This window comes from Melanotaenia boesemani, chromosome 1, assembly GCF_017639745.1.
Source record: "Melanotaenia boesemani isolate fMelBoe1 chromosome 1, fMelBoe1.pri, whole genome shotgun sequence".
Lineage (NCBI taxonomy): Eukaryota > Metazoa > Chordata > Actinopteri > Atheriniformes > Melanotaeniidae > Melanotaenia > Melanotaenia boesemani.
Genome location: NC_055682.1, coordinates 8,818,776 through 8,842,920, shown reverse-complemented (window position 1 = coordinate 8,842,920; position 24,145 = coordinate 8,818,776). Strand labels below are relative to the sequence as shown.

General features: G+C 36.9%; 1 long non-coding RNA gene across 1 annotated transcript; it reads left to right on the top strand.

Moving 5' to 3' along the window:
* Positions 1–5,545: 5,545 nt before the first annotated feature.
* Positions 5,546–21,711, top strand: LOC121644551. Its single transcript, XR_006011292.1, has 3 exons — positions 5,546–5,643; positions 11,184–11,187; positions 21,700–21,711. It is a non-coding gene; the product is annotated as an uncharacterized LOC121644551 (long non-coding RNA).
* The last annotated feature ends 2,434 nt before the right edge of the window (positions 21,712–24,145 follow it).

Genomic DNA, 24,145 nt, shown 5'->3' with positions numbered 1-24,145 from the left:
CATCAAAAATGGCAAAAATATATAATTTGCAATTTATAAATATTGTTTTGTAAATGTATTTGAGATATGGAAATGTCATCATCTCGATAATCACCATGTAACACTAAATGTGGAAAACATATATTTCTAATCTTAATCTTTATTACTATTTGTCTAAAAGTAAGTGTGAAACTGTGTTTCCAAATGACAGCTGATTTATTATTTAGGCAAAACATCTGGGAGTTTTTAGCTGCAATAATTCAGATAAAAGTGGGCTCGGTCTCTAAATTATGTTGAAGTTAGAGACTTAGTTAAGCTGCAATTAAAGAAGGATGGACCATGTGTTTTCATGACCCACTTTCTGCAAAAACTGCACTCCTTAAAAGCTGCTGTTTCCTCCAATTTCCTCATTGCCACAGTCCTCTACAGAAGGATTCCAACACTCCGAACAATCAGCAGAGGAAAATGCATTCCAGGGAGAAAATGTCATTAATCTGCTGGTTAACAACCAAGACAGCATTACTGTCTTGGGGTGATTTTATGTAACACTGGGCCTCGTAGCCCAACAGAAGATCTTGCAATGTCCCCTTTTTTGCTTTAAAATAATTGAAAGTCCATATCTCTAATTATACGGAAAATTGTACTTCACACAGAAGAACCATGACACTGAAAGCTGTTTGTTCTTTTTTCTTTCCTTCTCATTTTTGAGCAGCTGTTCTAACTTTTTTATTTTCTCATTTTCATCATCCTTTTTTAAAAGGCATATCACATAAAAAAAATCAACTTTGTATTCTTTCATCTTTATGTTCTTGTTAACCAGTTTATTGCTGAAGAATATTCATATGCTGAGCATATATGCTTCTTCATGCTAAAGCCTTCTCTGACTATGGGTTAAATGAGGAAATTTGCAAGCTGACTTCTGGTCTTTATTTCTCCTTCCAGTCTGTGCCTGAAGCATAATGTCTTTGGTTAATTCATTCAACTACTTCAGATGCATTTATTAGCTTTATATTGCTCTATTATTTACCAACTAAATTCTGTTGGTTATAATTTATTAATCTAAAGTTCTATAGTTGCCTTTCAGTTCAGTTCATTTTATTTGAAAAAGTTGCATTTCTTTTCACCAAAACTTTCATGGATTGTTCTTTTTAAAGTTGTTGTGTTTTCATTTTATGGATTCTGTGTTTTTAAAAGCCACTGACTGTTAATAAAGATTTATATTTGAATTTTCTTTTTTCTTGCCTTAAGCATGTTGGCAAACATGTACTCCTTAAAAGCAGTATTTGGGCTATCTGCATACAAAATCAACTTCACTGTTAAAGATCCATAAAATATGGGCCATAAAATTATATTATTAAAAAAAGTTTGGCAAGATATCAACTTTCCACGTGACTATAATTCATCATAACAAGTTACATAAAACAAGTTGGGCAGTGTCCTACAGGTTTTAGAAGTGGCCCTGCTGCAACACACCTCACTAAAATTAATGGAACATCAAGAGGCTGGTGCAGAACTGTTATCAAACCAAGTGTGTTGCAGCAGGGTCACATCTAAAACTTACAGAACACTGGCTCAAGAGGTCTGGAGTTGGTGATCCCTGCTCTAGATCATGAAAATTAACAACGCAACTGTTACGGCCCCTGGCCTTTCTGGATTGGCCTCAGACCTGTCACGCCACACATGGATATGCAAATGCCTCTGGGCCAGTGCTGCCTCGGGATTGGCTGTGGACCAGGAGCTGCAGTTCCTCCCCTCCGCCTCACCGATTGGTCGCTACTGCTCCCGCTCATCCCAACTGGAAATCATTGTGTGATGCCTCGCCCTTAAATAGGAGGACCTGTCATCATTGGTTTTTAGATTGTTTTAGATTTGGCTTTACAGTGTTTTCCCCACACCACTAGATCCCAGAATTTATGACAGTGTTTCCTTGGTCCTTTTAACTTGCTTTTACCCTCTGTGATGTGTGTGTGTTTGATGGGAAGGGGTGGGCTTGCTGCTCTTGGGTTGGGGTTCTGGGGGATTTTACTCTCTGTAAAGCACCTTGAGTTGCTATTTTTATGTATGAAAGGTGCTATATAAATAAAGTTTGATTTGATTTGATTTGATTATTCATGGCAGCTGTGTCACTAGGATACAGTTCGCCTAGTGGTTGGTTCTCTGAGTGGTTTGTGAAGTGCTTAACAGTGGTGTGGTTCTTTGAACTGTTTTGCTAACTTCATGTACAATTTATGCGTCTGGGGACACTTAGTTGTTCTTCGAACTTTTGTGTTTCTGACTTGACTGTTCAACAGACGGATTGCTAATTCAAAGTTACATTGATTGTTTGCTAGGGAGTTCTCATTAGGAGAAACTCCTCACCTTTTGTTGTTTAGGATCGTTTTTTTTTAGCTATTTTGGTTTTGTTTTGACTCTATGTATCTTTTTGTAGATTCTTATTGGTTAAGTTTCCTTTGTTTTCTTTTATAAGCAAGTTATATTTTGATGCTGGTTAGAGTGCAGTTCCTTTTAGAGGACACCCTTTGTTTATTTGTTATTGTATTTCACCTGAAAAGGACATTTTTAGTTTTGTAAATAGAAACCTTTTGTAAATAACTTGTTTATTTTGAGATCGATACCGGCTTGGTGTGTTACTCCATCCTTTCCACCCCTAGATCAGAAGGGGTCTGTAATAGCAACCAACAAATGAAAATGATCATCACATAATAAACAATTTTGCTCATTAAGACTCAAAAATGACACTTTGTTGACTGGTGTTGCTGCAATTAAACACTGCTGAGCTGGAAATGCTCCAATGAATGTGTTATTGAAAGCTGCTTTAAAGTGCAGAATGACTCTCATGTCATCTTAAAATAATTTAGTGTCAACCCGAAATGTAGCATACATTGCTAAACGTAAAGTATTTATTGAGCTTCCACACAAAGGATGCAGATCAACATACGCTAACATCGAGGGGTGTCTATCAGTACAGTCTTGACTTCACTGTAGTCATACTCATTATTTCCTATCTTCAGACAGGCAGTTGTAATTTTATTTTTTAGGCTTTTTTTTAACGTGGGATCATCATTTAATGACCAGCAGGATTAAATAAACATATGAAACAGTAATTCTGATTAAGTTTAATAATATATATATATATATATATATATATATATATATATATATATATATATATATATATATATATATTATGAACAGTCACAAACATTGTTTCTATGTGATGTCATCAATCTGTTTTTCATTGAGAGGTCATCTGCAGTGTCTGTATCATCATTAAGAGCAGCTTTGCTAAAATGCTACTTTTCTTATATTTCCTGCTGTACAGTAGTTGCAGACTCTTGTTGGGGCTTGGAAGAGTTGGGGGGGTAGAGGAGGGCACTGTCATTGTGACGGGGAAGCTGAGTGATGCATCACATGACCTTCATGATTCAGTGCTCCTCATAACATTTGTTTCTCAGCTTGACAAAGACCATAAGGGCAAAGGAGACATCTGTGGTTTTCGTCATGTTGAGAGCACTAAGAAACATATTGTCTGAGTGTCTGTGGATGTGTATGTGTTCTTATGTGTGTGGGCAGAGGGAGAGAGCTTCGAGTGGTATTGCCAGTGCTCTGCATGCAAACCTTTCTCCCTCCAGCAACCTTCTGCTCTGCAATTGCAGTATGTTCCCAATCTGATTGCATGCGTGTTTTGTTACTGTTCATTCATGCTTCCTGCCTAAAAACATTAACTAATGAAATTTTATGCCAAATGCAGCTTTAATATAATTCACAGAAGTAAACATCATCTCATTGTCTTTTTGGTCTGCACTCTGTTTGCCTTTGGGTGTCAGTGTGTATGTGTGTGAGTCTTTTTGTGCTGATCTACCAAGGCACAACCTGCCACATTGACTTAATGGATCAAGCCCCACCTCACGGCTGTACCCAATGGGTACTATTTCGATTTTAAAATCCTAAGACGTTGCTGCCAAAATTGGTTTGCATGTGACCAACTAAAAATAACAAAGCAATAAATAAATAATAGTAAAAAATAAAAAAATAAAAGGCAAACTTGATGCAAATGCAATGAAAGGTGGTGACGGTGACTCAGAGAGAGTGAACTGGCCTAGAAACAGGACTTCCATTTCAGGAGACATTTAATTTTGCATCTTTGTAACTGAATGAGAGTTCATCTTAAGTACTATACTAGCTGCTTTTTCTGTCTTATCAGTGCACATTTAATTAACTCACTAATGCCTGAATCCAAAGTGTCATCTTAAAATCTCTTTAGTGCATCAGACACATATTTCTCACCTACATTTAAGCTGAAATGTTGCACATTTAATGGAACAAGAATTTGCACTTGTTTTAAGTATGTTCTTTTGCATTTGCCCCATTGCTACTCTTCCACTTCCCAGATAAATGCAGCAATGAAAATAAAAGAAAAATTTAACTAAGAAATTAACTTTTTAAAATCTATTTTTTAAAAATCATGGAGGAATAATCAATTATTAATTTCCTGGATTAATAATATTACTTCTTTCGGAAGGTTTGCGGTGCTGAGGACATGTGAAACATGGCCGAATACATCATTGCTACAAGAGTCTTTCACTGTCTGCATGTTATTTAATTATTCTATCTGAGAAACAGATCAACCTCCTAAAAGCCATTAGAGCCATATTTAAGACTTATCTCTAACAGAGATCTATAGAGCATAATGTTATAAGCCAGGGTTGTCCACAAATGGTCCTCGAGACCCACCACCCTGCAAGTTATAGATACTTCCCTGCCAACACACACCTGGCTGAAATTAGGCTCATTAGCTTGTGAAGTTGAGGACAAGCTGTTAAGGATATCAATTTTATGTGAGTCATGTGTTTAAGAGATTTCTAAAATTTGAAGGACAGAGGGTCTCAACTTGTATTATGACAAGGAAGCCTGGGACATGCTCTATAATCTGAGAGGAGTTATTCTCCGGCAGCAGCAGATGTGGTGGATCGGGAAGAAGAGGAAGGGAAAAGGTGGTTTGGGGAAGGTTCTCTGAAGGTTAGTTGTGACTTTAGTAGAAGTTCATTGAACGTTTAGAAAAGTTTTCATGTCAATAGTCCTGACAACTTTCTTTGAGCTTCACAGCCAACTTTACCAAAGCATTCAGCCTGTTGCTTTGTTAGCTCTGCATGTCCACAGCTGGAACAACCAGTCATCAGTGACTGTTACAGCGGTTACAGCGTAGCTGATGCTGGTGAGTTTGCTCTCGCACTCTAGCGTTGGGGGTACATGTCATTTTGGTGTCGTGTTGCACTTTCTCCTAATCCTAATCTCCTAATTTATAGATGGCAGCAGGGGTGGTAACGGCCGGTAAACTCACCAGGTCAGAGTTCTTTTGATTGTTCCCTTCAGTTCCAGTACTGTGTTTTAAAACAACAATGGTGTCCAGTATGGTTCAATGTCTTTATTAGCTTGTGGAAGAAAACAAAGAAATAATTCGATCAGCATCTCATCAACTGGATCCACTGTGTGTTTCTTTTTAAAAATGGTGATTACTACACAAATTCAGTGAGAAGATCCAGAAATTCAGAAACTCATAATCCCAAACTGACCAATCATAAGGGAGTACATCCGCGTAACTGCCTGCATAGCAGGGGTGCACGTCAGGTCTGGAAGGGGTGTGCATCGGGCCTCCGTGGAGCTGTGCAGTGCCTGCAGTGGTGACGCAGAATATAAATCCACCTTTAGTGACAGTCACTGCAAAAACTGTTTTTTGTGCTGCTTTTTGAGAAAGTACCATGTAACAATGCCATGCTGATCAGAGTGACAGATCAAAAATAGATTTAGTTTTTTTTTTTGTTTGTTTTTTCTATCCAGTATGGAGGGGAAAAAATATACACCTGTATTTCAAGCTCATCAAATTAATGAAGTCATAGCTAATTTTGACCCTCTGCTGGGTACTAATACGTAAGTACTAATAACAATGTTAGCCCACTTGTTCTTTGAATGATTATAAATGTGTTTATATATTCATTATGTCTTTTGAACAAATTACAGAAGACATCCATATTCCACAAAACCATTTCAGTATTTTTTTTTTTTTTTTTTTTGTCTTCATACTGTTTTCCTTACAACAAACCACATCAAAATGTGCAGTGCTGTGGCTTCTCAAGCTTTAATGACACATTTAAAACATTAATGCTGGCACGTTTTAACCTCTGTTTCAAAATGGAAACATAGTTCTTTATTACATCAGTAAGATTTCTTGGTAGTGTGACAATACAGCATGAGTGGTGATCTCATCAGATGCAAGGCACATCTTGCCAGTGACACACAGGGAATTGGATCTCCCAGCAGAGCCAGGGGCTGCATGTGCTTGACTGCACCACTCTGACATCACCCATCACTCTTTTGTAGCTGGAGACCTCCCCTGCCCATCATCCTCTCCCTCTTTCCACAAGATCTGGCAGAATTTTGAAAGCTCGGGTCTACCCTGGGGACAGCTCACCCCGTTGGGCAGGAATGAGTGCATGTGAGTCAGTTTCTGGTCCAATCTTGTCCAAACCCTCACTCATTTTTCTCCAGGAAAAAGTCCAGGATGGACTACTCTTATCTTAGTTTATTTGAAAAGAAAAAAATGGCAGCTATTTCACATTATGCTGTCAATTAATGGGTTATTATTCATTTTTGGTTTCTCTTTCTAAGCATTTTTGTTTTTAGATGTTTTCATTCTTTTTAACTTCCACAATCTATTAGTTTTAATTATTTTAGCATTGGAATTCCTATAACACATTTTCTGCTTGTCTCATTCTCTCTGTTTTTGTGGCGATAATTCATTATTATCCTTGATTGTGAAGCCCATGCTTTGCTGAACAGCACTTCAATTGCAGAGGCAAATATAAATAGCTTAGCATGTCAGCAGGGGTTTATGATGGCCTCTTTTTTTTCTCAGAGAACCCATATTAACCCTTAAATGCCAAATCAGATTTGATAAGTACAGTTTCAGAGACCTTTTGCATCACTTTATAGTAAAAACTTTGCTGAAATCCCCGTTGTACACAACCTGATGCTTGTCTCCTACATTTCAATCTGGCAGTAGCACCTGGTCCTCTTGTATACAAGCTTAACTTAAAATATGCTATATAGCACATTTACTTTTTGCTTTGCCATCTGTAAGTTTAGAAAAATAGGACATTGGACTTGCTGCATATTCAGTTTTGACCATTAACAGCATGAAGAGCACCAAAAAGAGCTCCCCCCTGCTGGTTCTTCTCACATCACCAGCATCTGACCAAAGAAAATGGTACAAAAACATGCCACAAAGCTGACTTTCAACTATCGCCCAGAACTCACAATCTGCCTGTGTACAAGAAGACATATCTCGGCAGTGCAGAAGGGAGCTGTAAAATATATGTTATACAGTAAGGGATAACAGAAGACCGTTTGGGTGAAAAAGAAAAAAGTAAACATAGCAGTCATGTCATGTTCTCACTCACCTGAGTCACGACCATCAGTTGGTCTTCTTATAGATAAATGAAAAAATATTTGGATACATTTTTAATAAATCCAACACTCATTCACTATGCTGAACAACTAGACTGAGTGGTCACTGATTATAGAAGTTAATTTGGCCAAAAAAATAAAGGCAAACAGAGACTGACAATGATGTCAAGGCCCAGTAAGAAAATATAACAGAAACCGATATTTTCTGTTTTCTAAATGTTGACAGATTCATCAGTTCTCATAATATTGGCTGCCATACGAAAACTGGTAAACAGACTTTGAATCAAATCAGGATCAAGTAAGAAGACAAGCATTTTTTCTAACAGCATGTTACATGCAGTTAATGGGATTTTAACTGCATGCTATTTGTTTTATCCTAAATATTGCATGCCTCTTTGATGTAATCCCTCAGTTAAAATTCTACATTTCTCATTGTGAATATTTATGGACAAGAAGCAGTAATAGATTAGTATTTAATAAAGCTGATTGAGATACAAACCTGTATACCTATTTATCTCGAGCAGGTTAGTTGTGTGCCAAAAATTACCAAAATGATGTCCACAGGTTCAAAGAAAATGCCTGTAGTTGGAAGAAATTACTTGGGGCCAACGGTTTTTGCTAACCTATTGATCTCACTTTGCTGTACACTTTAATAGGTGTTATGTTTATTTTTCATGTTTGTACAGGACAGACAGGACTGGCTACAGATTGTTGTGAATTGCTCTAATGGGGTTTGAAGTGATTCACCAATACCAATAATTAATGCATCATGATCTTTTTTTAGATGTGTTTGGTCAAGAAGTGGCCTTTTTCTTGTGTTACAATTTTGAAATTATAACATTTCCTAAGATTTATCTTAGCAGGAGAGTCAGTACTTTTAAGTGTATGCTTGTTATGTTGCAAAGGGTTGGTTAGATATCAGTACAGTGCTCAGCTGGAGGTGGATATTATGCATGTGATGCATTAATTAAGGCTCATTGTCAAAACCCAGCATTGTTGCAAAATAATATGTAATACACTCAGTAATCTCATGTCACAACAGTTTTTCTCTGAGCACTGCTAAGAGAAAGCCCTGTTGTTTCACACTGGATAAAACCACCGTATGGGGTGCTGCTAGAAACAAGCAGTGAAAGAAAGTGTAATGTGTCTCCCTAGAGAAGAAGAAACATTTTGCCCAAATGTGCATTTTTGTTTGGCCCACATTTGGCCCTAACTGACAGCATTGAATAAATTTGAGACTGGCTGCCAAAACTCAGCTACATGACCACCAGATATGGCCCACAAGGAAACTGCCATGAGGACGGCTTCCTGGATAAGGAACACTTCTGGCCTACAAAATACTAGTCGGGATTCATGTCCAGACCAACAACTGACATCTGGACCACATGTGGCCCACAGGAGACTTGCCATATTCCAAGCCAGACTGACATCTGGTTTACTTATGGTCCACACAACACTTGCTAGTGTCATAACTGAGCCATAAGTGCCAAAAGTAGCCTGGATTCAGCCCAAACATGCTGCTGTCATTTTATATTTATCTCTTAGAAGCTGACCTCCAACTTCAAGATCTTACTTTTGACTAAGGCAATTAAAAGTTCAATCTCTAGTGTTCTCACAATGATGAATTTCAGCTTATTTTCTTACCTTTTGTCACATACCAATGGAACCCAGCTTTGACTGATTGTTCAATGAACAACAGCCTGATAAAGTTCTTTTATCTGTTTCTACATTTTAAATAGTCAGTAGACATTTTTAATTCGAATGTCAGACAGACTGAAAACAAAGACTTGCCCACTCATTCCTTGTTTAGCTCGTCCCTATGTGATTGACAGTATCTAACAGAATGATGTTCCACATCATGCTCTGCTTGTCCTCACCCATCAATCATGTAATTATGCATAGACACAGAGCAAGTGATGAGTGGTGACTCATTCCAAGACAAGACTTGAAGCCATTCAGTTAAGTGACAAGCATATAAGCAATGAAAACACAGTGTCAAAATGTAAGAAAAGGCCAAAATACGATAAGGTATGCCACATCACAAATCTGGAAGACTGAGCCCCAAATGTGGCATTGGTGTTATAGTTCAATCCATAGTGCCATACTATGAATTAATTTCATTGTGGAGAACATTAAATATATTAATCTTTAACACAGGTTTTGTATTTGATGTGAGGTGTTAGAGACCAAACAAATTATGTTGGCTTCAAGTATGCATAGACCCGGTCTCTTATTTTTGTAAAATCTCCATATTTATGGTATAAAGAGAAGGAATGATTTCCTGAACCTCTTTTTATGACACTGGAGCTGCATCAGTCTAAAAAAGAGTTCTGCTATCCCTCCAGTACACTGTGTAGTAGATGATGAAGACCAGTTTGTTCAGATACTTCCTGTCTCTGACTGTCTCAAGTGTCTCTAAGTTGTGATCTTGCCAGCCTTATGGATCAGTTTGTTGATCCTGCTGGCATCCCTGGAGCTGATGCTGCTCCCCAGCACACCACATCATACGTGATGGCATTGGCCACCACAGACTGGAAGAACATCCCCCGCAGTTTGTCGCAGACATTAAAGGACCTGAGATTCCTCAGAAAGTAGAATCTGTTCATTCCTTATTCACAGCATCTGTGCTGATCTTCCAGTCCTTTCTGCTGTCCAAGTGCATACCCAAGTGTTTGTAGCTGTCCACAACTTCAACCTTCTCACCCAGGATCCTGATGGGCTAGTGTGCAGGTTTCCTCCTAATGTCAATAACCATTGATTTTGTGGTGTTCACATTCAGAAGGAAATGGTTCCTGCTCCAGTCCACAAAGTCACTCACCAGCTCATATTCCTCCTCCAGTCCATTTCTGATACATCTGCCCACCGCAGACTCGTCAAAGTATTTCTGCAAATGTCATGAATCAGAGATGTATTTAAATTTAGAGGTGTACAGGGTAAAGAGGAATGTTGACAGGACTGTCCCCTGATAGGCTTGTGTCACCAACCATTACATCAGACAGGATGTTCCCCAGCCAATCAAAGTGAAGTCTGTCCGTAAGATAGTCAGTGATCCAGGAGACGGTGGACGTGGTAACAACCCCTGCAACAGCTTCTCACGCAATTAAGATGGCTGGATGGTATTAAAGGTATTGGAAAAATCCAACTAAATAATTCTCTCATTGCCTGCACTACCATCCAGATGTTGGTGAGCACGCTGCCACAGGTAGGCAACAGCATCCTTATACCTATATGTGGCTGAAATGTTAAAGGTTTCCAAAAGTTATTCTGATCTGCTTAAGAAGCCCTCTCAAGCAACTCTAGTTGTGATTTTGAAGGCTAAACCAGCCAACATTGCAGAGAAAGTCAAGATGCTGTGAAGCAGGGGAAAAGAACTAACATAGGTCATCTACAAGTGGATTTTTAGCAGTCCGTCGTTGGTATTTCTGACAAAGAATGACAATATTTTGACATTTGACATTTTGACAATATGATGCCAAATGATAATAATTATTGATTACCATTCTAAAGCCAAGGGTTCAGAATCTCATCGGCTATGTGGAAAGGACTGCAAACCAAAGTAACTATGTCCATTAAAGCCAAACCGATAAAAAAATTAAGGAGTAAGCACCGGTTACTCACAGAGGGTCCTTTATAACATTACCTTTTTTTTTTTCTTTTTTTTTTTTTTTTTTTTTTTTTTTGTCTTTTGTTTTATTTTTGTAACCAACATAAGACCACTGGCTCATATTTTTTTGTGAAAGACTTGTATAATATATTTTTTACCTCCCTTGCTTGTCCAGTCCCTGTAACAAGGCTTAGTCTCGCTGTTTTGAGTTCATCTGAATTAATTCATGAGGAAGGCCAATGTAAAAGTGGCTGTGTCTGTATGACTGAATGTTCTTGCACTCAGATATTCATGAAGTCAGCAATGGTCTGAAAAAGGCTTAAATGTAATTGGTAGAGACAAAGGGCACTAGACTAAATAACTGATGTGGAACTGATTGAAGTGGATGGAGGTTGGCATTTCTATGACTCAAAGATCTGGAACAACAAGGTTCTCAAATGTCAGGATCACCCAAGAGAACACTGGTTTCAGCACCCTGGACAACGGTAAATGACTAAAGCCTAATTAAATACAACTTCGACATGGAATAATTTAGTGATTATTATGTACCACAGTAAAATTTGCTCTTTTAACTCAAATTTTGACATGGACATTTTAACAATGGTGTTTTACATTATAAATTACGTAAAACTTGCATGTTCCTCTGGAATCCAAACTTGAATAATAATATTGCCAGTAATTTATGTATGCCCCATACATTTATCATTTCTCTGTTACAATGGCGGGAGGTGGAGAGGTGAGATGGAAAAGATGAGCCACACCCACATTTTTCTAACATTTTTATTTATCTTTTTTTCCAACTTTGTTTTGTACTAAGGACCCTTCTCTAACACAGTAGTTGGCCGGTGGTAGACAGGGTTCATGCTTCAGATATGCAGGGCCAGGTCTAGAAAAGTTTTAATGGTGGGCCACAAACACTTATATATATATGTTCCTTCTCTGTTTAGAAGGAAGCAGCTTCACAGAGTTAATATCATCTTGCTGACTTTTAATCTTTTAGTTAGTAAATCCTGAACATTTCAACCTTCTTTGTCATAAATATTTGATTTTATAAATATAAATGAAGAAATATTTTAATTGTTGCTGTTTAAAGAGAAAACTGCTGCTAAACCCGTTCATGTGTTTAGTGCAGGAGTCTGCAGCCTTTATAATCCAAAGAGCCATTTTTCCCTCAGCCAGCTAAATAAAACTCCTTCAGAGACGCAAATGTTACGAGACTTTTCAGAAAGGCAACTTAATATTTTAATGAAGAGTCACCATAGGATGTTTGTTATTTTTGAAGAACCACATTTATATTTCCATTTTTAGGTTTTAAAATAAAGAAAAACATAAACCTTTATAAAAAGAGGATAGACAGACTTTTTTCTAAGAAATGTACATATTTGTGCAAAATTATGTAAAAAAAAAAATCTGGTTTTCAACCTAATAACAGGAAAGATAGATTTAAAAATATATTTTAGCCAAGTATTTAGAGGCATTGTGGAAGGTCCAGAGAGCCACTTTCGGCTCCAGAGTCGCAGGTTGGAGACCCTGAAGTTTTGATGGTTTGATGGTTTGTAAACCAAAATTTACTGCATTTTCTTTAGGCCTTCTTTTAAAGGAAAGAGACATTTTGCGTTTAACGATGTGATTAATCATGATTAAAAATTGTAATCGTTTCCCAGCACTATATATATATATATATATATATATATATATAATTTTGTTATCCATTTAGATTTTTCTGAGCTGCAGTACAATTCAGTTTTTTGTCAATTCTATTTGAGTGCAGGGTGTGGTGGCTGGTGCTGGAAACTCACTAACCAGCCACAAAAATGACAGGAAAAAAGAATACATTAGTAGTCTTATTAGCTTATAACATAATCACTAACTATGTAGATAATATTGTCCAACTAAAAATTTAAACTAACCTAAATATACAAACAACTCATGTTTGAGAAGTAAACAATAATATTCATCTTAATAATAATTTTTACTTTATGAGTAAGGATTTAGAAATTTGACTCTGCATTTGATCCATCTCCGGGTGTACCAGAGAGCAGTGGGCTGCCATGTTTTGGTGACTGGGGACCAGTTAAGGGGAGTTAAGAGAACCCAGGTTTTCCAGACCCAAGCCCACCTCTAGACTACCACTCCCCCCTTATATGGGCACATTCATTATGCTTCCTAGAGAAGGTTCTAAAAGTGCTTACCTCTATAAAGATCAATAAAGATCATTAAGTCAATACAAAGATCAAGGATCTGAAAAATGCAACAGCAGGGCTTTTTCCAAACAAAACATTTTTTTTCAACATCATCTTTGGAAAAACACTGTATGGCTACTTATTTTTCATTTCAAGATTCAAGAGGTTCATCTTTTATAGTTTTTTTAGTTCTTGGTGCAAATTAATCTCTTAAAAGATACAATCTCAAATTATTTGTTAACCTGAACACCAAGAAACGACCAGCATTTTTCCACATCCAACCCTGTCAGTCTTTATGAACTAACATTGGCAGCTCCCTCAGCCTGCTAACAAGCATCCCTATCATTTTTTTCCTAGTAAACCCCTAACACCCTCACCCATTAGCTGTGACCCTGCTGACAGAGCTTCTAGTGTTTTGAAGGACAGGAGTCAGAGGCCAGAGCCTCCCAGACCAAAGCCTGGATTAGTTACTAATCCCTAGAGGTATTTCTCCCTCCCGTGCTTTTCAGGAATCCACTTGCTGCATGACTTAAACTTTCAAGGGAAGTGAGTTGAACAGTGAGATGTGGGAGTCAGCAAATGAAAGGACGAGCGAAAAAACCACTTAATGGAAATTTGTGATGAGTGCAAAATAAGGGTGGTGTAAACTTTTGCCTTATGGCACTCAGTTTATGCCTTGAAGAAATGTGCTCTCACAAATGTCTCTTTACGTTTCCAAAGGCAACTGATTTCTCTGTCTTTACATTTTCATGTAAGGGTTATTAGTTTTTATGTAAATGTAATGCAACTGTCTATTTCAAATAGAAAATATAATTGTGCTAAAGTTTTAAATTTGGGTTTTGAAATAGTCCCATTTAATTGAAGTATTTGCTGCAATCACTATTTCACCTCCTCTACACTATTAAAGGCGCAGCATGAAACAAAATCAATGACAGAAAAATGTAATACAGCATTAAAACTGTATTTCTATTGATATCTAATCACTTTGCTCAAATAACTGTTGTTTTTTTCTCTTAGAATGATCTATTTATTTTTACTTAATGTGACAGCTTCTATTTTTGTGCAGGAACTTCGACTACAGTGTCTCTGAATGGTCAAACATCTCTGTGTGTAAAGTGAAAATCCTCTCAGCTTTAAAACTGTAGTACCAATGTAGTTTCCAGATCCTAAGCATTACATAACCATTATGACCAAGTTTGGATGTGCTGGCCAACTAAATTTGTGCTGGTCTGATACCTCACCGGCTTTATTTGTTGGGTGCTTGAGCACTGTTTGGGATGAGTAACATCTTAAAAGACACATAAAAGAAGACAGTACACATGTACACAATGTTAAAGTACTTATGTGTGTTTCAGTCATTGCTGCACCTGAGGCTGCACTCACAGATGAAAACCTATTAATGTCTGGAAGAAAACTGGCCACCTTCTATTCACAATTGTGCTTGACATTTGAAGTCACTTTTATCCTCATGTTTACCACTTGATATCAGTAATTATTACACACTGTACCTTTAAGTCAAAACAGCAAACATAATCAAATAACCTTCACAATGTGAATTATGATTTGCTAAACTAATTGCTTATCCTTAGTTGTGTATGAGTGGGAGACAGGTTATACCCTGTAGAAGTTGCTAGTCCAGCATAGGATAAAATATAAATGTTATTTCATTATTAGTCTCAATGCTTTATATACACTAAAAACCTTTTCATTTAATTGTGTTTGTTAGCTCTACATGAGCTGTGATTGGCAGCATTTGATGAGGAGACAATACTGATTATCATCATCACGTAACCATCTCACTAATTACCGTGTCATAATCACTGCCATCAAGGAATTCAGCACTGAGCCCTCATTTGCAGAGGGTGAAATATTCATGCTTCTCTGGTGAAAGTTGAGCAGCTTGAATTTTTAAATGATTACACTCAAAAATCTCTGGAGGGCTGTGCCAATGAGGAGCAGTTCCAATGAATAATAATTGTGTGTTTGCTTTATCAAAGTATAGTATCTGATAAAAAATGGGCAGAGACCAGACGACTATTTGCATGAAGACAGTGTGACTGCACATATCCATGTGGTCAATTTAAATCCAATCTTTTATGCTTGCTATAGATATTACAATCGTGTAGTTGTCAGAAAAACAAGAAAACTGTGTTTTGGTTCCTTTTTTTTTTTTTTTTTTTTTTTGCTCAATACCCTGTTTCCCCGGTGGAGCAGATTGGATTATACTGAGCAGAGGCAGTAAAATTAGTGTTGGATCATTGCATTGCATATGCTCCCCAGTGAGCAATGGTCTTGACAAAAGGGTGTATGTATGCTTGTCAGTGTATGTGTGTAAGGCAGAAAAGGCAAGAGAGGAAGAATTGGTGAAGAAGCAGATGGTTGAGTTACTCAATGTTCAAACATCCCTGGGCAATAGTGGGGTGGACGTTGTTGACTTTCCGCTTGTAATAAGTGCAGCCACATTTTTTACAGCCACATTTCATGCTTTAGTGGTTTGATGATGTAAAATCGTGCTGGTTATAACTTCAGATCTGCAGTGATAGCATAGATCTAGAGGAGGATAATTTCAATCCCATGATAGACAGACAAATTTTCTTTTTTAACATTGTTTTTTTTTTAAAGATGCATTGACCCAAGGCTATGTGAGTACTCTTCATGAACTGAAAAAATTGTAGGGAATCAATACCAAGGCAACTTTTAAACAACGTCCAAGTAGAAATACACTTACAGTGGGAGGAGGGGCCGTCTTACCCTTAAGATTATCATTTTATCTGTTTAGCCATTAATACCAAACAACCCATGGGCAGGACATGACAAATAAATATGTTTTTTACTCATTCTATCTTCCAAATACCTGTACATGTTATGGACCATAGGAAAGCTGAGATTCTTGTGATTTGAATCTATCTATCTATCTATCTATCTATCTATCTATCTATCTATCTATCTATCTATCTATCTATCTATCTATCTATCTATCTGTCTGTCTGTCTGTCTGTCTGTCTGTCTATCTGTACATATATATATATATATATATACTGTATAAACACCAATTCACAACACAAGTCCTCATATATCCACCCCACATACAGGATAATGCAAGAAGCTGTGACATTTACATGCAATTTCACCCGCTGATAACATGGTCCTCCATAGATTATGTGAGTGTGTCAGTGAGTGTGTGTGTTTCTTTTACAATCGGTTCTATTCTGAAAAGGTCAGAATAAAAACAGGCAATCATTTCTCTCTTTATATGCCTGTCATATCTGCAACAGTAGAATCTAAAAGAAAAATGGAAATGTCTTTGGCTAACAGACAATGCACATGAATGGTATAGGTTTCCGAAATTAGCAATGTACAATACACTCACCTCCATCCAAACCACTGTTACAACTAAATGTATAATAAACACATTGGTCCATTAATACAACACAAAAAAAGTTTCAACATTCTGACAACCAAACCTGTAGAGTATAAAGGCCAGAAAACATACCTTCAGTCATTTATAATAAAAGCTGAAGGTTTAACCTGCCTAATGTTTTTTCTTTTTCTCTTCCTTTTTTTTAGTTTCTTCAGGCACTGAAAAATAATTTTTAAAAATGGTAAACATTTAAAATTTCTGCAGGTTTCAGAAGGCTGTTCTCAACAAAGCTTCAGGTCTGAAAAGGTTAAAGCAAAATTCCTCATCTCCAGAGACAAAACAAATGTGCTACTTCTCTCTGGCTGTCCCCTCCCTCAGAGCCCTCGTAACATTCACAAAGTCGAGAGCACATTGGTTACACTTGGAGGAGCAATTTATTTCAAGGTTCATAAGAGGAGGTTAAGCTAGTTCTGTATATGAATAAGCAGCAGTCAGATAGACTCAAGCTTGGGTGGGTTTACTGCAGTCATTTTCACTCTCTTTCATGCAGCCTTTTTCCAGGAAGTACACTTTGTCTAAATAAATACACTATGTCAAAACCTTTATCCCATTCTGTAACATCCACACTTCAGCCACACACACACTGTTATGTTTTCTTTCTCAATAATGATCTCTTCACCTCTCCTCGAGTAGTGCTCAGTGAAGGTACAATATGAAACTAAAAAGAAAGGGTCTGTATATGACACAATGAGTTGGTTCATTTATTCACGGAAACAACAGCATCAAAAACTGTTCACAGGAAAATTTAATACCACGTCCATCTAAATCATCTAATTTGAAAAACAAACATTAATTGAGTATAAGGAATAATTATACATAATAATCAGGTAACAATATGAATTTAGGTTGGGCATTTTAAGCAACAAAAAGTCATAGATTTATTATTTATTAGTATCTACAAGACTAAACAAATAAATCAGACATTTGAGATGTGCTGAGGTTTGAGCACACTGCTTCTCTGCTCTATGACTCACTGGTCAATTACTGCTCCAGTCCAAGAAGGAATAAAAATATCAGTTGTGACAAGGATCAAGATGAAAGCAATTTACCAAAGAAGACATTGTCACCACTGAAAGCAAGAGGATTGTTTTGCTCTCAGAATTAATTATAACTCCTTACAGTCATTATTCACTTCATTGGTACAGCACATATTCACAGATACTTCCAATTGTCTGTTTTGGATGTGTGTAAACTGAATGCTTAATGATCAACTCCACTTCAACATGTCTCATAAATCTTTATTTAAATATTCACATGATGCTTTCCAATTACAGATATCAGTTTATATCTTGACATCCTTGTAGCGAGAAAAAAGATGTCCAACTGACACATTTTTCAGTTTTCCACACCATTTCTCCAAAACTGGCATTTAATTTGAGTCTGAAAGATTGTCAGTGTTGTTGGTACATTTTGATATGCCTCTTGCTGCCCGAAGCCTGCCTGCAGCCATTGCCATCAACAGGTGAGTGTGTTGACAGCAGCATGTGGCACTTCATGTCTGTCCAGGTCACAGTGGTTGAATGACTTGACAGCTCAGATATGTGGATGTACAAAGGTGGCTTGCAGTTGGCTAAGAATTACAGGTGATGGAAGATGTCATTCTCCCTTCCACACACACACACACACACACACACACACACACACACACACACACACACGCGCGCACACACACACACACATCTACTCACACTTCTTGATTAATTATATTATGCATGTTAATGCATGGTAATCTAATTTCATATCCGCTGGTATTCTGTTTACCCATCACATATGGATCAGCTGGTTTACAACTTATATTCAACCCAGACTCAGTAAAAATTTAAATAGTCGTGTAAATGGGGCATACTGATCAATTTCTATTTTAATGTTTGTGAACATGAAAATAATTCCAGGTTATCACCACTCTGTAAAATAGTAATGTGTTCAATGTTGTGTCAAATTGAGTAGGTGGAAAAGTCTACAGTGGGAGGTTAGAAAGTTTGGAGGATACTGGCCTTCCAAGCAGCAGAGTCAAGATTGAGTCCCACACTGACCTTTATTCCATCACTGTTTGTTTAAGCTTCCACTTTTTCTTTTATTTTCATCTTATTTTACAAATTACTCAAAGTAAGAAAAACCAGCTGTGATGGCTGGCGACCTGTCCTGGGTGTACCATGCCTCTCACCTGCTGAACTGGACTAAGTGATATAGAGATGGATGGATGGATGGATGGATGGATGGAAAATATAAAAAAATGAGCAAATAAACAAATTAATGTGCTAATAAATTTTAAAAAAGAAATTGTTTTTCCTATAGGAAACCTATTTCTTTTGTCATTTTTCACTATTTTAATTTAACTTTGTGTTAATATTTACTTTTCATGTCATTTTCAGCTCAATTTATTTATTTAATTAGGTATTTATTTATTTGGTGATACTTTATTTGTATGCCTGTATTTATTTCTGTATTATTTTATATATGTTATATGTTATATTTTCTCATCCCCAAACATATTTATTCTTGTATTTTATTTTATGTAACATTTTATTTATTTCATTTATTGACACTTTTTTTTTATTCAGTCATATTTACGTCCTCATTATTTCCAATCTTGCATTTTCTTCCTCTGTTTGTTTTTCCAAGCATTTAAGATAAGATAAGATAAGATAAGATAAGATAAGATAAGATAAGATAAGATAAGACAAGATAATCCTTTTTTGTCCCACAGTTGTGGAAATTTCGGTGCTACCGCAGCAAAGGTGATAGTGTAAAACCAGTGAAAAAAAACCATTACAGAAAAAAATCTATATAGCATATACAAATTGAATTTACGTTATTGCACAGTATTGATATTGCACGTCTGTGTGTGTTATTAGTTTTCCGTTGTGGCTGTGTGGCTACCAGGAGAAGTGGAGATTGTAGAGTCTGACAGCAGCAGGAAAGAAGGACCTACAGTATCTCTGCTTCTTCACCGTAGGTGAAGCAGTCTGTCACTGAAGGAGCTCCTCAGTGTTGTTAAAAAGTCCTGCATGGGGAGGGACATTTTCTCCATCAGAGACAAAAAAGGATCTTAGCAGTCACCCCTGCACTCCACAAGACCTGCGTCTTCTTAGGAGATACAGCCTACTCTGTCCTTTCTTGTACAGTACGTTAGTGTTGTCTGTCCAGTCAGTTGTTGTTCAGGTGAACACCCGGATACTTGTAAGATGTCATCCTCTTGATGTCCATTCCCTGTTTATTTCTGTCTCCATTTCTGTATGTATTTCTGCCTCGTTATCTAAATAAAGGGGCAGATCCTTTGGGCAGAGCCTCACCTATTGGTCAGTAAACACTTAGCAGGTCATATGCTGTTGGTGTAGGGAGAGATCCTTCCTGTGTGGCAGCTTGTCTCTGCTTAATGTGGCTTCAGAAGAGAAATTAATGGTTTAAGCTAGCAGAAATGGCTAACTTTCAACAGGAGACTGAACAGGATCTTTTCTTTTAGCTGAAAAATCAAACATTCACTGATGACTGTTTACTGTTTGAGTGCAGTAACTGAGAGGCTGTTCCACCACTAGCAGGCTGGTGGATCTGGTAAAGTTGGCTGTGATGCTTAGAGAATGTTGCCTGGATGATTGAGATGAAAACTTTTAAATGTTCTGTGAATGTCGCTGAAGGTTGCATCTGAAATTCAAAGAACCTTCCCCAAACCTTGTTTCACTACCTTCTTTCTGGTCCACTGCAGCAGCTGCTTCTGGAGATAAACACTTTCCTCTTGGATTAGAGCATATCCGAACCATCATTTAATTCTGTCATCATACAAGTTTCCCTCACTTGTAAGGACAAATATTCAGGAAAAATGGCCCCACCCACCCTACCCCTCTGCCATAGGCTATGTGTACAGGCTAGTTTAGCTGAGCAGCCTCAGTATTGAAATATTCACCTGTCCCTTTAACACAGAACATAAAATTAACTAATATTTTATCTTTGATACTAGGAAATCACATATAGGACCCCATGTGTGCCCAAGTTTGAAATAACCATAGACAAATAAAGAGAAGACATCACATTGGCTATTGGAGCACGAGAGACACCACTGCCATCTAGGACCAATCACAAGCCAACGTACACAGCAGCAGCTACTACAGACGAAAGATGACAGACCCCTGTTCAGCATTTCCTTGTATGTCAAAAGAGAAAAACGTATGTGAAAGTATGTGACCACAGATACCTTTCCACGATGGAGGCCTGCTAGTCAACATTCTTGTCAATTCTACTCAACAATTTGTCATCCGGCAGATTCTTAGAAAGCTTCCATGTGATGTGTTATGGGCCACCTTTCTAAATGATACTGTACTAACTTCCTTTGTTGAGAGCTGCCACCATTATACCGCCATTATGTTCAGTAGCTTGTGAGGTATCTTTCCTGGACAATCAGCTCCAGTGGTACTAGATTTATCCCCAGTAGAGAACCAGAACCAGAGTGTTCCCCAGCACACATCTAAATGTGTATATTTATACACATGGTCCAGGAAGAGATTGGCCCTGAGGATGTTTTCTTGAAATATTGAGAACATATTGAGGAGACACAGTTTGGGATTGATAACCATCATTCCAACTTGTTATTAGTTTTGTCAGTGTCCCTTATAAGGCTTCACCACTTGCCTGTCTTTACTTGAGTGACAGTACAAGAAAGAAGCTGTGAAAAACTGTCCTCTTTCAGAGGTTTAAGCTCACAATCTTTTCATGAAAGAATATATAAGGTTAAATTAGATGAGATAATAATAATAATAATAATAAATTTTATTTCAAGGCGCCTTTCAAGACCCAAGGTCACCTCACAAAAGACAGGGAACGCCAAGAGACCGTTAAGAGAATAAAATAAGTTGTAGACAGAATATATTTTTATACATTGTTAGAATTTTCTATGTATGTTGTGTTATAATTTACTGATATTTTATTGTGTGGCAAAATGTGTTTATGTGTGAATTTATTGTTACAGATGCATTTAAATATTTCAAATATCTCTCTGCATATATGTCTTATATTGATTATATTATAGAGTCAGCTTTTTACATTTGTTAATTAAGTAAAACTGACTATTACTGTCTCTGCAAGCATGTGTGTGTGTTTTGTGATACACTGAATACATCATGTACCTGGACATAGACATAAAATATTTTATTACTGTTAAGCCTACTATCTGCATGCAAACTATGCAAATAGGTGTTTTCACTGTAACTAAACATCCTGTATCAGAGCACTGTGTCGGCCTTTTGCTACAAAGGAAAAGTGCTGGAAAATCATTTGAGAACTTGATGAGTTCTGGTCATTTTTATTCTTTTTAAACAGATAAGTAAACGGAGCTGAAGAGTCCAAGATGGCAGCCATACAGCTCGCCAGCTCCTACAGGTGGCCACAGTCAACTCTTTCTTATGTCTATGGGAATAACTATTAGCTTTTATGTTTGGGCTGATGAGAGCTGTAACAGTGCAGCAACAAACCACTGCAAAATTAACAATAGACTAAAGATTTGACAACCAGTAGTACCAGAACGATTATTACAGCAAGTTGTACCGGTGTCATCATGGCATCTACATAAAAGATTCATGGAGAATCCAGCTCATCATCGTATGTGCATATAAAAGTTTGCAGCTTGTAACACACCAGCCGTCTCTCCTGTTCACTCACTGATTAAAAAGTGAACTCACATGATGCTGATGATTTGAAAATATCCAAATTTTTGGGACATTTGCTCGCCTCCTCCTCAACCGTCTTCCCTTAGCAGGCCATTCAGGTCAATTCTGGGTCCATGCCACCGGGAATTGACCCACTTCTCCCATGGGCCATTACAGGCATGCGGTTCGGTGCACCTTGGCGCAGTTTGTGAAACAAAACTATTTTTTTATTCACTTAATGGAACTGTATAAAACAAGTATAGCAAATACATGGAGGAGGAAAATGCAAGCTTGGAAATAATGAGGATATATGGCTCTGAATAAAAAACAGTGTCAATAAATAAATAAAATGTTAGATGAAAATAAAATACAGGAATAAATCATTTTGGGGATAGGTAAATGTAAAAGAAAAAAAATACAGAAATACATACAGGCATAAAAATAAATGAGCAACAAAAACTAAATAAATAAATAAAATGAACTAAAAATGACATGGGAAAGTAAAAAAAATAGGAATATTAACACAAAGTTAAATTAAAACAGCTAAAAATGACAAAAAATATATAAATTTGTTTCATGTTTCATAGGTCTTTTTTTATAGGAAAAACAATTTCTTTTTGTATCATTTATTGACACATTAATTTGTTCATTGAGATATTTTTGTATTTCTGTATTTATTTTTTATTTTGGCATTTTCGGTCTTCCATAGTAAATCACTTTAAGGCTAGGAAGACATCATGGCTTGCCTTAAAGCTGACCCTGTAATAACATGTTGCATTAATTAATTAGTTTTGAAATAAAAATACTTTGAATAAATTAAAATAGGATAAAATAAAAATACAGATTTTTGTCTTCGAGCCTGCAGCTTGCCTGCAGCCACTGACATCAACAATTGAAAAAGAGAAGATAATTTATGTCTTACTTTGAATACATGCATTATTTCTTTCTTTTGTGACTGTTTAATTTGTGTCTAAAAGAATGGAATGAATATTTGTACAAAAAAATTGCATCACTACTTTTCTGTGTTATCTTATGTAAAATTATTAAATAACTTTGCACAACTAGATTACTCATTTGGCATGAAATAGTTATCAATGCTGGCTCTGCCAAGGTGAATGTCATGTATTCAGCATCTGCCTGCAACATAACTCAAAGAGGTATAGACAGAATTTTTATGAAATTTTCAGAAAATCTCTCAAATGGAATAAGGAACAAGTGATTCGATTTTAGGGGTGATCCAGATCATCACCTGAATCCAGGTTTTTTTTAAAGGATTCTTTTGTTGTGGTTCGGAATAGGAGGCAGGACCCAAGACAGAGTGAAAAAGTCAGATTGCAACTTATGAGGGATTTATTGATAAGATAGTGCCAGCAGCTGGGATTGTAGGTGCTTGCACAGGAAGGAAGGAATCAGATGGAGACGTGAGAGTTTTCCTAGGGAAGGAGAAACTGAACCTTCCAGGTAGATGATGGTGGCAGTGCAGAGTGACCAGAGGATGGATGAATACTTATTAATTTCCTGAAGCTTGAGGAGGTATGAATATCCAGAAACGAGCAAAGGTGGACAGGTTTAATGTAAAAAAAAAAAAAGAAAAAAAAAAGAAAAACAACTTCTTTTAAATGTTAAAATGTCACAGATTTGGCTATACACTACCACTGGAAAGTAGATGAACTGGCTGAAAAGTAGATCCAGGTGAGCTGCTTGAGCCATCAAAGCAGCAACTGGATGCCACACCCAAAGGAAGGCAGGACTAATGCAGAAAAAAAAAGAAGAAGAAAAAAAAAAACACATAGAATTTAACTGTGTCCAGAGATCCTGTTTGCATTTGTCTTTTTGAGACATTTTCTGTAGAATTACA